Source organism: Cryptomeria japonica, chromosome 10, assembly GCF_030272615.1.
Source record: "Cryptomeria japonica chromosome 10, Sugi_1.0, whole genome shotgun sequence".
NCBI classification, from domain to species: domain Eukaryota; kingdom Viridiplantae; phylum Streptophyta; class Pinopsida; order Cupressales; family Cupressaceae; genus Cryptomeria; species Cryptomeria japonica.
This window is the reverse complement of record NC_081414.1, coordinates 418,852,946-418,872,216: the sequence shown is the minus strand read 5'-3', so window position 1 is coordinate 418,872,216 and position 19,271 is coordinate 418,852,946.

The following is a 19,271-nucleotide window of genomic DNA, read 5'->3' as shown; positions in this document are numbered from 1 at the left end:
TTCTTTTCTTAAAATATTGTTCTTACAAATTGATTTCTATAATAAATTTTAAAACTTTCAACTTTCTAATTTTAATCTTTTTTATTGTAAACAATCATAAACATTACACATAGAATTCATATAACACTTGTAGACACCTAAAAAATGTCTCATTGATCATGTACTAATTATTCGTCTAATTGATTAAATAATTTATTAACTATTTAATTAAGCTAATTAATCTTATTCTTCTAATCTCATATTTCTTCATCATCTTACTAATTATTCTATCTCAATTCTATCATTGTTTAATCATTTAAACCATTTTCTAATGTTAATTAAATATTTAATTTAAAAAATTATGATTTGAATCCTTCAATTTAAATAATCTTTATTATTTAAATAAATTTATTTTCAATTTCTCTCTATTCAATTAATCATTAACCCTTTTCTAATATTAATTAAATATTTATTATTTAATTAATTATGATTTCAATCCTTTAATTTAAATAATATTTATTATTTAATTAAATTCAATTTCTAAATATTTAAATAATTTCTTTAAATTATTAAATTAACTAATTAATTTCATTTAATTCCAAATCCCCAAATTCATATTTCTTCTAATTTCATTTAATTTCATATTTCTTCTAATATCTTCCAATTTCAAATACATGTGCATGATTTCAAAAATCAAATTGGAAATCAAAGTCAAGTTCTAAATATATTCAAATAACAAATTGAATTTAAAAAAAATTCAATGTTTGAATTAAATCTCATGCAATGTTTAAATTGAAAATCAAAGTCAAAGTGCAAGCACATGCTAAATTAATTAATTCAATTATCTTTTCAATTCCTATTTCTATCTTTTAGTTAGCTTTTTTCTAAATAAATCTCTCAATCAACTTTCAATCAGTTAACTATTTCATCCTCTTTATTTCCTCCAATCATTCTTTTTCATCTTTCAATCAGCTTTTTTCTCAATCAGTTAACTCAATTATCTATTCAATCAATTGAGTTTCAACTCCAAATTAGCAGTTCAACTATCAATCAGCATGTGAGCTCACCTAAGTACTACCTCTTGATCAAGTTGTTCCACCTCTCATTCAATCCTTGCCAAAAATCTATAAAATGAGCATTCAATCGCCATTTTCAATGATCACAAACTTTGAATCTTTATGTCAATTGCAGGTTGTTTGTGCAATATCTAAAAGCCATCATACCGCAAAGTAGAGAAGAACAATGGAAGCTACATGCAGTCATGGAATAGAGAGTTTTGATTGATTATTTTACATCCTATTTGCTTGATTGTATCATTTCATTGGTTTTGTTTAGGATTCTTTGATTAGATAGGGATTCATGATTTCCCTCTTATTTCTAGTTGAATTAATGATGAATTTTAGCATACACATTTTGGTGAACCTGACGTGAATCAACAACTAATTAACCACCTTTGTTTTCTGTGTGATTTTTGCAGGTCGTATGAATTTTCATTTTTTTGGCAGGTTTTGTATGGATTGCAAAGAGGATTCAACAATCACGCAATCACATTTACAAAATCATGTAATCACATAGACAGGATCATGCAATCGATAACTCAGGGTCACGCATTCGTGCGGAGCCCATCACGCAATCATCTTTATCTTATCACACAATCAACCAAGCATTGTTACACATTCGACAAAAATATTTATGCATCCTATTTGCCTTATTTTTCTGATTTTTTGTCCTCTGTTATGTCTTAATTCTGTATGAAATTTGTTAAATCTGAGAATTGTTTACCCTTATTTGATGCTTTAATTATGAAATCTTATGGCACGTAAGGTACAATTTAATATTTCAAGTGCTAGGAGGACAAAGGAACAAAGGAGGCAAGCTAGACGTTATCAGCAAATCCTAAAGGCAGAAAAGAAGATACAAGATCTAGAGGACCAACCAGCCATTGATGGATACAACAACCTAGTTCTCTCATATAGAGTGAAATATGATTTGCTTAATATAGAATGGATGATGAGAGATCTTGCTAGGGCACCACAATCTATTTTGTAGGTTCTAGATCAAATTTAGTCTTTTTTTATTTATTTTTATTGGTATGTTTGTCATTTACGCATTCGCCTAGATATTTTCACGCAATCATTATGTCAGTACACCGCATTGACTCTGTCAAATTACACAATCGCTTTTCCAGAATCACGCAATCGCCAACACAGAATTATGCATTCACTCAAGTATAATTACACATTCATTCAATGAAGAGTTTGATTTGTTGTTGTCTGTATGTTTTCTAGGATTACTGATTCTCTGTTTGCAGCATGTGGCGAAACCACAAAAAAGGCCAAATCATTACTGTATATTTTTAGAAATCACTAACATGCATGCTTTCACACTTCAATTTGGGGCTTAAAATAAATCTGGTTAAAATTGACATGCATGCTTTCACACTTTAGTTTGGGGCTTAAAATAAATCTGGTTAAAATGGACATGCATGCTTTTACACTTCAATTTGGGGCTTAAAATAAATCTGGTTAAAATTGACATTCATGCTTTCAAACTTCAATTTGGTGTTCTAAAATTGACATGCACATGTGTATCTCACACTTAAGTTTGGGTTTTTAAAATGAACGTGAATCAGGCTTATCAATAGAATAACTCACACTTTGTTTTTTTAAGGGAAAAAACTTTTTATTGTGTTTGGGGTGGACCTACTATTGCATTAACTACCTGTCCACCCGCCTTCGAGGTCTTGAGAGAAAGCGAAAGGTGATAACAACACCCACTTTTTCATTTTAGTACTGAGGGGTATCTTTGACTGGGGATTTCATCACCCCACAAACGTACTTCAAATTGGGATGCATTGGGGATATCATCTCTCCCATCGTACTCTCGAGTGGGTTTTTTGAGCCGCTATATAAATATATTGGTCAGGCAGCTAGAGTGTTGAGTGAATTCGACGTATATGGGGGCCTTCCCTACACCTATAAGCTTAACTAAATTCTTAAGTGACTTTCTCTGAGAATCCATCGTTGGATCGGGATCCCTCAAAATTTACAATAAGAACCAACTTAGTAGCCCAAATCCCACGTTTATTAGTTCTGGGTGTGCGGATCATACCCCATAGATACCCTCCATGTACCTTGCATAATGAGACAGAAAATCCTCGGTGATAAGATCTTCGGATCTTTGGGATAAGAGATACTAGCATGCCTGAGAAGTGTGTGTCATGGAGTGGAGCCAGTGCTGCCAGACTCTCTATCTATTCATTTTGTTTTGGTATTTTGTTGCGGGGGCCCCAATAAATGGTTTCCACTTTCCAGCCTAAGATTGTCTTCTATGCTTTTATGTGTATCGTTGTACCAGACTAGTATTGAGTCAGTATTTGGTCTATTTTAGGCCCTACCTTGCATATCTTTGAATTCTCAGAGTTGGTCAAAACATAGTTCAGTCAGCTATACCTATCTTCAAACAGTGTTCTCAAATTTGAAAAACAACAGACTTGTCCTACAAATAGAGTTACTTGAAACAGAGTCTATCTTGAAACATCAGACAGTCCAACAAAGTCCAAAATTTTGTATACTTGTGACCATAGGTTTCCTTAGAGTCCTTCAAGTTTTTATTGTCCTCATTATCACCCTCATTATAGTCCTCATTTATGTCCTTAGGCTTTGCATAAGTCATTGCATAATCTTCATTATCATCCTTATTATAGTCCCCATTTATGTCCTTACTTTGCATAGTCCTCATTATCGTCCTCGTTATACTACTCATTTTCATCCTTAGGCTTTGCATTAGTCCTTACATAGTCCTCATTATTGTCCTTATTTATATCAGTCCTTGCATAAGTCCTTGCATAGTCTTTGCATAAATCTTCACATAAGTCCTTGCATATTCATCATAATTCTTGCATAACTCCTTTCATAGTCATCATAATCTTCGTATAGTCATCATAGTCCTCACATAAGTCCTTACACAAGCGTCATAATATTTGCATAATTACTTGTACAATTGTCATAATCCTCACCTAAGTCCTTGCATAGTCATCATAATCTTTGCATAAGCCCTTGCATAGTCATCATAATCCCAATTTTAGTCCTTTCATAGTCTTCATCCTCATAAGACATAGGGTCAAATCATTATCTCCATTTTGCATTATCTTCAAAATTAGATTGTTCCTTAGTCCAAGTCCATAGGTTGCATTTTCATTATTTAGGATTTCATCTTCTCATTCCTTAATCCAGTTTGTCAAAAAAAGTTCAAAAACATAGGTTGCATTTGTCATCCTCAATTGCATTTGTCCATTTTCAAAATTCTCAAAATCCAAAAAAAAAATAGGGTTGCACTTTCATCCCTTGGTTGCATTGCATTTCATCCCTAAACTTCAAAAATCCAAAAAAATGGCATATAGTACTATGGTTCAAACAAGCTCTCAAACTTCTAGGAGACAACATTACCCTTATCAAACGTCCAACTTTCGTGGGACCATGTCATTGCAACCAAACAATCAATCATCTTAATCCAACATACATGTCCCAAAACGTGCATAAAACTTATCAGGAATAAACAACTGTCATACCTATTTCTGCACCACTTGAAGAGAAACTAGCTCGAGAAATAGAGATCTTGGAACAAAAGGTTAAAAAAAGTGAAGAGAGTAGATCCCATATCTTCAAACTATTTCAAAAATTAAAAAGACCCAATACAAACATAGAGCTAGTTGATGTGTGAGCTCTTATTATGCAATCAGACATACCAGGTATTCTCACACAAATAAACATGATAAACCAATATCAACAACAAACACATCCAACAATACAAGTCCAAAAACCAATACAACAAACAACACAACTCTCAGCACCACAAATTGTGCAAACAAATCAACCACTACCAAGGTCACACATAATCACACAGTCAATTTTGCCTTCAGTCACATCACATGTCTGTGAATATCCTCCTATATCTTCAAATACACCACCAAGGATGTCCCAAATGAATGCAAGTGTATTTACAAACATGTCACCCTTTCGACATCAATCGAACATGGTCAATGTGTCACCTATCATGCAACAAGGTCATTAGCCCCTGTTTAGAAATGGCTCTTCCCATCAAGACTTTGCACCTCAAGTAGCCTCCATATCTTCCACCATTTATTCATACCCTAAAGTCACACAAGAGCAGTCCACACCATCTTTATCCAGTAACACAACCTCCCAAGGGCTATCCATAATACAAATCCAATCTAATCCAAGTCATGATGCTAGTCCTTTCCATGCTTTAGAAATTCAAGATCCAATGCCATAATATATTCCATCTCCAAGAAAACCCACTTCAGAGAGTCCCATTCAAAATCCTTTCTCATCAGGCCAATGTGTTGAAACATTCCAAGAGTCTCCCATGCATATCCAAACTCCTTCCCAATGTCAAGAGGGTGATCCAAAATTAGAAGAAATGAGTCCTGAAACAAATAAAGATCAAGAACAAACCCTTCCATCCTACCCAATTTTTGATCAAGATCCCACCGACCAAGAATCTTATGATGATCCCCTCACTCTTTTCTATTCCATTCATAATGATACCCTTTTGTCTCAAGAACAAAGTTCTCTTTAAAGTCTCATCCAACATCCATCTCCTAATCAAGATCAGGACATCCCTTCCATCCTTCCTAATAATCCCTTCCCAAGTCAAGATCAAATTATTCCTTGTCCTTCATATCCTAAGCAAGATCCCATTATTTCTCCAGATCTTGATTAAAATTCCTCCATTCCTTCATCTCCATGCCATAATCATCCATGTTTCTCACAAGATTCCCTCTCAAATGAACTTACCATTTCTCCTAGTCGCCCTCATGATCCCAATCCTTCTCCACAATTTTTGCATGAACTCCTTATCAATGAAATCACCAATCCTAATCATTTTGCATAGAACAATTTATCAATGATTGTGTATATGCCATTTTCACATTCCAATGTGGTGACAGAAACAAGCATGGCACCATCTAATGAAATCAACACCCAAATTTTTCCATCATCTTCTTCAAGCACAAACATAACACCATCTAATGAGAGCAACACCTGGTTGACTTCATCATCCTCTTCAAGTGTATCAATAGAAACAGGCATAGCACCTACTTATGTCACAACTTTGGAACCATAATCTATTTACCTCATACACCCACACTTGATAGATTGGGGGCAAGAGAATCTACCACCGTTGGATTTCTTTGAAAATGATAAGGCTATAGTTGAATTCATGGGTTCCAGAGTTGGATTTCCCTCTAATGATCCACAAAATTCAAAAACTAAGAAAATAAACACTGGAGATGTTGAACATTTACACTTAGCTGAGTCCTTATATCCTATTGGAAAAGACATCTTTATCTGACTCTTTAAACAAAGACCAATGAACTACCTACACAAAACTCCCTGACCCCATGAATAGCATGCACCTTAAACGATACTATATCTAAGGGCTGGGTTAGTTTAGGTTTTGCTTTCCGCATTGCATCTCATTTTATTCAAAGCACTGCATCACATATAGTTTCTTTTTCAAATGCATCGCATTCGTATTATTTATGGATTAGCATTTACCAGCATCAATAAAACAATGCAACTGTCCAAGTTTATCATTTGTTTGTATTCAAGAGAAACAAGGGTCATCTCCTTTCTTAGATATTCGGACAAGAATTATTTGAGGTCCTAAGGTCATTCATTTTCAACATTACCTTGTGACGACGCTCTACTTATGGTTGGGTAGTGATTTTACTATTTGAGGCTTGTTAACCCAAAATCTATAAATTTCTATATCTCAAACACATTAACGAAATCTCTAATTCATTCTAGACACTTAGTTGATCATATGACTAGTGAAAAATCTAAAATTCTACTTCAAGGTCATTGTAGTTGTCACGCCCAAGTAGGTTTCATTACTTACAAGTCAAAGCAAGAAAATATAAAAGAAAAAGTGTTATGCCAAATATTTATCTCAAGGCAAAAGAGCAATGATATATAACTGAAATATCATGCATACAAAGTGCGACAAAAATATTGAGTATGGGAACATGTGAATAACTCCATCAGGGCTATGGACACCTGTTGGTAATGGAGCAATATTTGACAAATTATAGTCTATAACCTCGTCGGAGCTCTAAAAGATTGCTGGCAGCGAGGCTCTATTTGGGATGCTTTTGAAGTTAGGATAATCCACGTAGCTAGTCATATGGGATGCTAAGGATCTTTAGTGAACACAAGAGAGGGAATAAACTCATTTGCACACACATGGGCAAAAGAAGATCAAAGTTTCAAGAACCAATGAGGAATTTTTCCGCATCTCCATTTGTAAATCCTAGTCACTAAGAGTGTTAATTTGGATGTTCTGAGGGACCTTAAGGATCGATTGATCGCTTATCTATTAAATTTTTTGTACCTGCAATTCAATTGGTGTATTACAAAATGCTAAACAAACACAGTCATCCTTGTTTGAATAGGAAATGCATCTTCATCATGCATATTGCATTAACATAAGTCATGTCAAAAATTCATCGTCTCCACATGCATTTTGCATATCATCATCTTATACAGGTTTGCACAATGGGGGCATAAATGAAAAAAACCTAAAAATCAGAAAAAAGGCCTGAAAAAAATCAATCCACAAACATTGAGAAAACACAAAATCAACCAAAAACATTCAGATAAAGTTCTGAAAAAAATCAACCAAAAACATTCAAATATCAATCCACAAAATCCAAAAATCAATCAAAAATCAATCAAAAAAAAACTTGCAATAAAATATCTCGCAAGATTCAAATACCCTAGCAAATATCTAGAAAATGCTTTGCACAAAGTTAACAAAAGATACGACTATCCAGTCAAACATCTGCAATCAACTGATCAAACTGTCTTATCAATCATATCATATCCATATCAAGTGATCATTATCTCGTCTTAAACAGAGATGGATACACTCGAAATCAGACAGATAAGTCTCAAACGGGGTCCACAACTTTCTGATATCAGACATTATCAACTATCACATCAAGCAACTGAGAACGAAGGCACAAGGTCAGTATAGCTGCTGAATTTTGTTTGGGTCAGTCTTTATCTTTTATCATTTGGCAACAGATTGTGTTCCTATGCTACTCAAGGATGTCCACAAGTGACTAGAGGAGACATTATGGGCATTATATTTCTTTGTTTGTTGTCTATGGTGTGAACCAATGAAGTTATAGGGAAATTTCTCTAGTGGGTGTCTGTGATAGGAGCATTCAACTTGTGAATGCCAGACATACCTCGACCCCTAGTGTATTTCCCAGAATGAAGGGTTTCACTCCTTGTCTGCTACGTGTTTGTTTCTTCAATGAGATATCTTTACGTCTTGGTTCCTTATACCCTGATGTGCTAACCTCCATTGCTCCATAATAAGGATCAATAATGAATATATATTGCGCAATAAATAATGACACGGGTTCGTGAATCAATCATTCTCCTGTCATCTCATTTGCTTATTGCTAGTTTGCTAATTCTTTTCTCATCATCTCTTTCTAAATCATTTTCTATCATCTAACATTATTCTTTCATCAAACTCTTCTTTCTTAATTCTTACTAACATTTCTTCAAGGTACATCTGAGTTACAAGGGATAAAACATTATTTTGACATCATTATACAAAAATAGAATTGCATCCATATAGTTTAATTTGCATTTATTTTAAAATTGCACTCATATTTTAACTTGCATTCATATAGTATAGTTGCATGAGTATCATATAAGATTGCATTAATCATTATATTACGAACCATATAGAAATCATTCATAAATCATATAAACATGCGTCACATAACACACAAAATCATACAACATACATGGAACATAAATCATAATAGGTCACCGCCAAAAAATGCATATCATATATATAACTCAAAAATGGTAATGTGTCAGAATACAATCATCATAAAATAAGCACAAAGGCTCATATAAAATGATCTAGGGATATCAACCCACACTGCCCCTATCTCTAGGTGGATCCTTCTTGCTAGATCTTGCCCCAAGATGTTGAGGTGGACACATAACACCATCATTATTGGTCCTCCACGTCGAAGTCCTACTAGAACTAGAATGACCTCTAGCCTCACTGAAGCTCAGAGCTCTCTGTCCCTCAGGTACAACCTCATAGTAGAGCTCTCGATAATAGAAGGCCTCCTGTATACCATAGTACAGTCTATTTGAATGTTTGCATGCATCAGTACCTGGAGCAAACTGTTGGTCATAAGCGGTATGTACCATCTACATCTGCATCACTGAGTCATCTCTCACCCTCTGGAGATGATCCCTCTCTCCCTCCAGTGCACCATAGTCTTGGTGGAACAAATCTCGCTCTGCATCCTTTCACTGCCTAAGTCTGGCAACCTTACCCTCTAGACTCTAAATTTGTTCTCTGAGAATCTATGGATCATCATCATCTCCATCTCCATCCCCCTCTCCTACAGGTGCATCCTCCAACTCTGGCATATCATCGTCATCCCCATCCTCGCTACTCGATGACTCTAAGGAATCATCGTCATCTCCACTGCTCATCGACTTAGTGTCTCCATTGATGTCTACCTCCTCCTCTCCCCCCTCATCTCCTCCTTCGCCCTCCTCCACTCTATCATCTCCCCTCCTCTCCCCCATATTAATCCTCAACCGCTGTCTCAGATGGCATATTTATTGAGCTATGATTGGAACAGTTGGATCAGACAATAGAATAGGCCTATGTTTTCCCCACCATGCATTATACTCAAGAGTAGTCCCTGGATCTGTCATACTTGCACTCCAACCCCACTGTAATGCCTAAGGAGCATCAAACTCAGAAGCAGCCACATGTGGTTGTATGCACGCACCCCAATCAAAAACCTTACGAGAGACACAAGCAAAGTAAGTTGTAACAATAGGTGTCACCTGTATCTCCCCAAGTTGTTTGAGTACTCATCCTAGAAGGTATATCTCAATAATCCTCTGTGTCTCCATGGTCCTCCCAATGAGATACCTCTACTATCTACAGAATGGCAAGTGTTGAGCATCATCTGCCCAACCGGGGTAATCTAAATAAAGTCTCCAAATGAAATGTTGCAAGATATCAAGTTGATGTCACCAGTACAAGGTGTTACCCGAACCCCTGTGTCTAATCTCGGGTGTATATCTATACACATATGGCTCCTCAAGCTGCAAGTCAACATGAATAACTAGCCTCGAGATAGAAATGTGCTCCCAAGCCCAGGTTTGGAGCAATGTCACACCACAGCTGATTGATTGGTATCCTAAGTAAACAATGTTGTGCATCTAATAATAAACCATAGCTAAGAGACAAGGACCCTAAGCATATACTCAATGATGAACAATCATATCATGGAGCACTCTGCCCCATCCAACTGGAAATACATGGCCTCGTCTGTCAGGAATAAGCAAACCACCTACAATACTGCACAAGACTATAGTAAGATCATCATAGTCCAATCGAGCCCATGGGATATCATAATGACCACTGATTTGTAAGTCCTACTCCTCACACTCAAAAAGGGCACACAGTCCAGCGACACCATCATCGTGATCATATACAACTCTCTCACCATAGATGGGAGTATGCAGTATATGCCAAACATCCTCTAATGTAATGGACACCTCACCAATTGAAAGATGGAAGGTATGTGTCTCGGAATACCACCGCTCCAAGAATGCAGTGATCAAGGTCATGTTGGCTATAATCTCTGGCAAATTTAAAATATGATAAAATCCCAGATGTCGGATATAAGAAATCTCCTCATCAAGTAAATTGGCTCAAAGATCAAGACCACTGGGTCTACTCTGTCAGCAGTATAACACTCCAATATTCTCCTGCACAAAAAATATGGAACATATCAGATATCGGATAACGCAATAAAAAATGATCATACGCATGACAAAAAACTTCAATTTACAACGAATGCGTAATGTTTAACACTTATGTGTTGCATTTAACACTAATGTGTTACATTTAATGCTTATGCATGACATTTAACATGTATGCGTGAACATATGAGCTAATGCATAAACAGATAAATGTTTGCGTAATGCGTAACACTTACACTAATGCGGTACACTTAAGGCTAATGCGTGACAGTTAGTGCATATGCATGAAAAAAGAAAGGTGATTATGTAATGCTTAAAAATTAGGGCTCTGGATAAATTTGGAAAAATTGATAAAAACAGGCAAAACATAGAGCAAAAGTTTGGAAAAATACCATGTCGTTCATCCCCGGTGGTCTCTGATAGGAACGTACTCGCTCGGACAAGTGCAGTCGTGCCCTATAGCTAGCCATGATGATCAAATACTCATAGGAAAGCAAAAGACTCACAATGATTTCCCAGAACTCAACACAATGCAAATGAGCAAATGAAATGGAAAAATCACTATTTATAGCTCAAAATTAGGTTTTTTCTCACTCCGATGGTCGTGGACCCATGAACTTCAACGAACTTGTAGGCTAATCAAACCATCTCGAAATCACATGAAACTTCACACGATTGCTCACTATAATGATATCGCAAATATGTCTCAATTTCCGAATTTTTCAACCACTTTTTTCCGAGGGGGCATATTTACACCCTAAACGTCACTGACGCATACTGGGGCATAAATTTTTTCATTTTCTTTGAAACAAAGTCGTTCTAACATTGTCTCAAAGAGGGGCAAATGTAGACACCTAAAAATGTCTCATTGATCATGTATGAATTATTCGTCTAATTGATTAAATAATTCATTAATTATTTAATTAAGCTAATTAATCTTATTCTTCTAATCTCGTATTTCTTCATCATCTTACTAATTATTCTATTTCAATTATATCATCGTTTAATCATTTAAACCATTTTCTAATGTTAATTAAATATTTATTATTTAATTACTTATGATTTTAATCCTTCAATTTAAATAATATTTATTATTTAAATAAATTCATATTCAATTTCTATCTCTATTCAATTAATCATTAACCCTTTTCTAATATTAATTAAATATTTATTATTTAATTAATTATGATTTTAATCCTTTAATTTAAATAGTCTTTATTATTTAATTAAATTCAATTTTTAAATTTGTCTTCGGACATGTAGTGTCGCAGTTAAAACACTTTGTTGGTGAAGCGGCCACCAAGGTTCAAACCCCTACTGGGCCATTGTGCTCGCAGGCCTTGTGTCTTCGTTGGATCATTGTGCTCGCAGGCCTTGTGTCTTCGTTGGATCGTTGTGCTCGCGGGTTTGAACAAGTGAAGTGTGGGGATGAGGTCCTCCTGTTGTGGCCTCACCGGTTCATAGCTCTGTGTCAAAAGCGTTTCATGTAGAGCTAGAGGGCGTGTCATGCCAGCGTCACCAGTCACGTTAAAAGTTTACCAAGCATTATTTTTATAAAAAAAAAAATCTAAATAATTAAATAATTTTTTTAAATTATTTAATTAACTAATTAATTTCATTTAAATCCAAATCCCCAAATTCATATTTCTTCTAATTTCATTTAACTTCATATTTCATCTAATTTCTTCCAATTTCAAATACATGTGCATGATTTCAAAAATCAAATTGGAAATCAAAGTCAAGTTCTAAATATATTCAAATTAAAAATTGAATTTGAAATAAATTCAATATTTGAATTAAATCTCATGTAAATTTTAAATTGAAAATCAAAGTCAAAGTGCAAGCACATGCTAAATTAATTAATTCAATCAATTAATTAATTAATTCAATTATCTTTTCAATTCCTATTTCTATCTTTTAGTTAGCTTTTTTCTAAATAAAGCTCTTAATCAGCTTTCAATCAATTAACTATTTCATCCTCTTTATTTCCTTCAATCATTCTTTTTCATCTTTCAATCAACTTTTTTTCTCAATCAGTTAACTCAATTATCTATTCAATCAATTGAGTTTCACCTCCAAATTAGCAATTCAACTATCAATCAGCATGTGAGCTCACCTAAGTTCCACCTCTTGATCAATTTGTTCCACCTCTCATTCAATCCTCTCCAAAAATCTATAAATTGAGCATTCAATCTCCATTTTCAACAATCACGAACTTTGAATCTTTGTGTCAATTGCAGGTTGCAGTGCAATATCTGAGAGCCATCATACCACAAAGAAGAGAAGAACAATGGAAGCTACATGTAGTCATGGAATAGGGAGTTTTGATTTATTATTTTACATTCCTATTTGCTTGATTGTATCATTTCATTGGTTTTATTTAGGATTCTTTGACTAGATAGGGATTCATGATTTCCCTCTGATTTCTAGTTGAATTAATGATGAATTTTAGCATACACAACACTTAATCATGTATTCATAATCAATTGTAATTAATTTAATTATTAAATTGAAATACTTTCTGAAACCTATCATAAATTTGAATCTAACTTCTCCAAAATCTTAACTTGAAATTTCAAGAAGATGCTAAAACCCTTGAAATATAAATCATTGATGTCAAAAAAGATTTATAAATTTTCTAAAATTTGCAAACAATCTTCTACAAGTGCATCTTTTAAATTGATTCATAAATTGGGTTGAAGTAGTAAAAAAAAAAAAAAAATGAAAGAAAAGAGTAAGATTTATTTGTTCCATGTCATGATGGTTTCCAAAGATGACAATCAATTTTCAATGTTAAAGACTAGTTTGGATAGTTTAGAATATTCTAGAAAAGTTAAGACATCAAAGAAGTAGAGGGGAAAAAATATGATTTTTTCTAATTGGTAATTAAATTAGGGGCAATTTTGTAATCATCTAGTGGTTTCTACAACTATTACTTTATGTACAAACTAATTATATAATCATTTTGGTAGTCTTGTTTCACCATGATAATTATCTGTCAATCTATAAAAATCAATGGTTTCATCATTTTCTCTCATGGAAACAAGGTAATGATTGAAAATGGTGATTTTCCCCTTCTTCATGATTGTTTATTGGAAAATAGTCATTTTAAGGCATGGGGAATATGAAAACAAGTTGGAAATATATTGTAAAGGTTGGAACTTGGATCATTTTTCATGTGTTGTTCATATTTTTGGAACAAGTTAGAGAGCAAGGTTTTTATGGAGTTGTTAGACAAAGAATGTATGTATAATTTGATTACTAAGAGTTGTGAGCTCAATTTGTGCTTTGGAGACATTTTCATACATTGAATTGATTGAATTATAGTGACTTAGGAGTAGAATAACTCATTCTTGTTGGATTTTATTTTATCTATAACGGGTTTCTCCAAGGTAAAGTTGTATTTTTTTATCTTGTTTGTTTGTTTTCCATATTATTCTTAGTGTTTTCTAAGATTTTTGTTATAAATATTTTTATAAATAAAGTAGATGTTAGTGTATAAGTGGTGAAAATAGGGATTCACAAATTTAGACAAGTAAACATGGAATCCACTTATTTTCAAGGTTCATTAAACATTAAAGAGGGGCAAAAGCACTAGATCCAACCTTGATGGAATTGAATACTGATTAGATCTCAGTCCTCTTTGTTCTAATTTAAAATCAATAATGTAATATGTAAATTGAATGCTAGATCTAGGGCTAAAGATGAAAAATTGACATAAATCAACATGAACGGGTAGTTTTACATATGATATGTAGGCACAAAATTAGATTTGGGATAAGAAAGTTGAGAATAACTTGTGCTAGAATTCAAAATTGAAAGTGTGGGACAAGGATTCTTGGGATCAAACTGTCCTCAAATTGTCGAATGTGAGCAACAATTATATTTTCAAACTTAGGATGCAGCTCAAAATCTTCTCCCAAAGTTTCATTAGAAATTGTTTGGACAAGGATGTGTGAGGGAATTTTTTCCTCATGTTTCTTGCTCTACCAAACCTAGATCTAATCATCTATGTCTGCTATGTCGGATTCTATGATTGTAGCTCTGAAACATGTTGCCTACGCACAAAATGAAGGAAATTGTGTTGTTGATGAGGGATTTGCCTAAGTCAAACCCTAGGTTTGGAATTAACCCTTGAATTGAAGTAGAGCTTGAATTGAAATGGAATTGGAAACTTGCCTTTTGAGGGAAAAGGTTAGATATGAACTGAAATACTTGAAATTGGAATGTGATACCTTGATGAATCTGCTTAATGTTGAAGTCGTCATACAAAGTTTAATGTTGTCAAGTAAAATGTCTTCATAATGTCATGATCATGGATGCTTGGAATCTAAACTTGATCTCTCATTTGTTACCTTAAAAATGCTTGATTGCTTGCTCACTTGGATTAAATTGGTAGGGACTGAATTCAAACTTGAGAGATTTAATTGAGAGACTATGTATATTCAAATGAGGGGGTAAGGCTTTCTTTTATACTCCACTACATAAAACATGTTTCAAATTATAAAGTAGGTTGACACGAGAGAGGAATTCCCACCAACAAAAATGACCATTGAAGGGTCCAATTTTGGGCCCCTTCTAGGAGGACAAGGGCACCCCAGGTGCCCTAGTATAGCTAATCAAGGCTAAAAATAGGATGCCTCCAAGAGTACTAAAAAGTTATAGTTTTGATGGATTGTGTGAGTATAAACAATAAGGTCAAAGCACATAGGGTTGGAATGCTAAAATGAGGCCCAAGTGAGGATGAAATTGTATAGGGATACAATTTATGATGCTACATTTACCTCCCACTTTAGTGAGAGTATGAGCCTACATTCATACTCTTGGTAAAGTAATTTTTTATTGAGCCTAGTTGACTCTATGTAAGCTTATCTCCTAATTTTCTTTATCATTCTTGGCTTCTTAATTTAAATTGTTGAATGTATATGTATTGGACATAGTTTTTCATTTCTTGTTTGACCAGCAAGTTGACCCTCATGTGGGTGAAATCGACCCTCTGCTCTCCTCCACGATTTTGGCAGGGTAAACCCTTTCTTTATTCTTTTCATTGATTTCATCGCATTCTTTAGCTTAAAGTAATTATTGATCAACAAATGAAATTCAATAATATCACTGTGATTTCTTTTATTTTGTGTTGGTTCTTATGTCTCTTTTCATAATTTCACCTTATCCTAGTCAAATTCTATTGGAGGGTAATTTCTTGGTCTATGACTGCCCGTATCATACCCCTGACATTGTTTGTGCCTTGTGATTTGTGCTAGACTATTCTTGTTTGCTATGATGGTCGATTTTCTTTGTGGTATAGTCGTTGACTTATGTGAGGGTTATCACCTTTCTCCTATGTGAAACTTTGGTAATTCAAATTTTCGTTGTTGGGTAATACCATCTACCAGGACGATTTGATTGGAGTTTGGCTAAATATTGTTAACCAGCATGGGTTTCTATCGAATTTCTTCCTTATTCACCTTAAACTATAGTATTTGATTGATTTCGCATAGATCGACTCATGATTTGGGAGGTATTTGGTTATTTTTACCACAATCCCCTTTTCAATTGCTAAGAGGAAAATCATTGATTTGATTCCTTTCAATATTTCATGCTAACAGAATAAGTCAATTTTTTATTTACAACTAACTTATATTTTTCTGTGACTTGGATTTTATCAGTTCTATTGTTTTAAAGTTTGATTTGATTTTTCAATCTTTACTCCACTAATTTGATCAGTGATATTAACCAATTTATCAGATTCTACATTAAGTATGTTATTGCTACTATATATATAACTCATAATTCAAGCGGATATATTAATATATATACATAGGATGTGTTTATTTATTTATTACAGATCTTGAAGTTAAATGGAATTTAAATTCATTAATTGGGTATGGTTAAGAGAGAAAAGTAAATACGAAACAATATCTTAATAATAAATGCAAACTAATCAGGAGGGGAAATTTAACTATCTATGATGGATGTATTTTAGGAAATATGTAGTTGTCATGGGATAAACCAGGGAAGGGTGATTTTCTTCTCACCTACCCCAAAAGGGTTAAATTGGCTAATAACTTAATTAATTCACTCCCTGCCATAACACATGTAGCTAAGTTAAATAGTTTGGTTGTTAGATACTACATGCATGCACATTTTCCATTCTTGATAGTTGGTTTTGGTTTGCTAGGAAACTTTGTCGTGAGGGACGGGAGCTTATCATGAGCACCGAGAAGCACAAGCTTTGTTTGGTTGCACAGATAAAACACCTGGGTCATTATGCCCATCTTCCAGTTGCAGGTAGAGGTGAGTTCAATGGCAATGGAGATGCTACATCCAAAGACAGAGATTCATAATTATGGCATTGTAAAGTCCTATGGACTATCCTATCATTGTATTAATGTATGATTGTAGTTATGCTATAATTGTCAAATGACCTATGTGGTCTCATGAAATAAGATATGTAAGCTATGTAAAGGACCTATGAGGACTACTATTGAATATGCAACAGGAGATCACCATGTAAAATGTAACTAACAGAAAGTAAGAAAAACTACTATCCCACTAACCTACTAACATTGTCCTCATGTGTGCATAATTCATTGCCTATGCGTTTTCATTGTTTAGTTTTCTCTTTTCATTTTATTTCATGAATGCTTAGGATGATTGGTTATGTTGATGCTTATTTAAGTTTTCTAAGTTTACTTTAATATTATGTACAATAACTAAGGGTATTACAATAATCATTAATTTGCATGACGTTTCGTAGTTTTACATGCACGTAACATCTAGCTTATCTTTGCTTCATCTTTATATTTCTTATGTATGCACAATGTATATCTTATGTTAAATATTTGGTAATAGTAATTTGTATTCATCAATATCTTAATAAATGTATGTTAGATTTAATTAGGATTTTATTATGGTAGTTTAATTAAGGTTAGGACTAGTGGGTCCTTACATTTTGGTATCAAAGCCATAGGTTTGAACTTTAGGGCCTTGTGTCTTCTATGCTAAGACTTAGTTTCTTAATTTTTTAGGATATTTAATAGGACAACATGGTGTAAACAAGGAACAAAGGTGGACCTAGCAATAACCCTAGTGAGAGATTGGATTAGATATTTGAGCTCCTCAACTGTCAAGAGACCGGAATGAACAATATGGAACATGAAATGCAAAAGGTTTTTAGTGGGAATCCTAGGAATGAGCAAGTTGGCAATGAACAACCTACTAATAAAAGACCTAGGAAAAAAGGAGTAATGCAAGGGGAACAACCTAGGGTGGAAGAGGAATCCAACAAAGGGAAGATATCAAAAGAATTAGGAAAGGACCTAAGAAAGTTACTCCACCAAAATTTGATGGAAAGACCATAGGTGATGGAGCAGAAGCATGGATAATTGAGATGGAGAAATACTTTGAGCTTAGGAACCTATTTGATGAGACTAGAGCGGTTTGGGTTGCCTATCAACTTTTAGGAGAAGCAACTACATGGTGGGACAATGAAAAGGCACATAACAACTTTCAACCTGGGGAACTCACTTGGCATAATTTTCTCCAACTTTTTCGAAAGAGGTGGCTTCCGCAAAACTTCTTTCACAACAAGAAAACTGAATTTCAGAATTTGATTCAGGGAGACATGACAGAAACACAATATTGTGAAAAAATTTCTCACCTATTGAAGTATGTACCACAGTATCAATGTGATAACTTCAGGGTCGGTAAGTTCATATTAGGACTGAAACCATAGATAGGGGCAGAAGTTGACATGCATAGTCCTGAAACCATGGTAGCAGCATTTGAGAAGGCCACTAAGCAGGAACATAAATTGAAACAAATTATAATGTTGAAAAAGGTGAATGATGGAGATCTAGAGGAAAGCTTTTCTTCCCTCTGAGGAGAGATGAAATTTTACTTCGGATTTCCCTTCAAACAATTTTCATGCATTACATTAGAAGAGGGGGGAAAATACACTAGATTCAACCTCTAGAAAAGGAGATTGAATTCTAAGTGATATAAGAATGGTATGTTAATTTCCTCTTCTGGAATGAGATTTGGATTGAGTTGTGTACTTATAACCAAGTGAAAAAGTGACAAAGATCTGGTTATAAGTCAAGATAGAAGCATAGGATGAAGCTGTGCACCTAGATTTGGCAATAATCTGTCGAGACGAAGCTGCCTTGCGAATTTGAGAAAAAGTTGCCTGGACCGTGGTGGGAATGTACACAGTCCTCCAATAAAATCCGCGAAACAAAAAGGGTTTTTCTGCCTCTGCAAATGGAGTCCAAATCCGAAAGTACATCTATGCACCTACAATCTATACACAGAAAAGAGAGAAAAAGGAGTTGGGATTGGGGGTTTGCCTTCAGGTCAAACCTAGTTTTGGAATTAACCAAATGATGAAAGAAAGTACTTGCAAGTAAATGTAAATGAAAGACTAAAATGTAAATCACC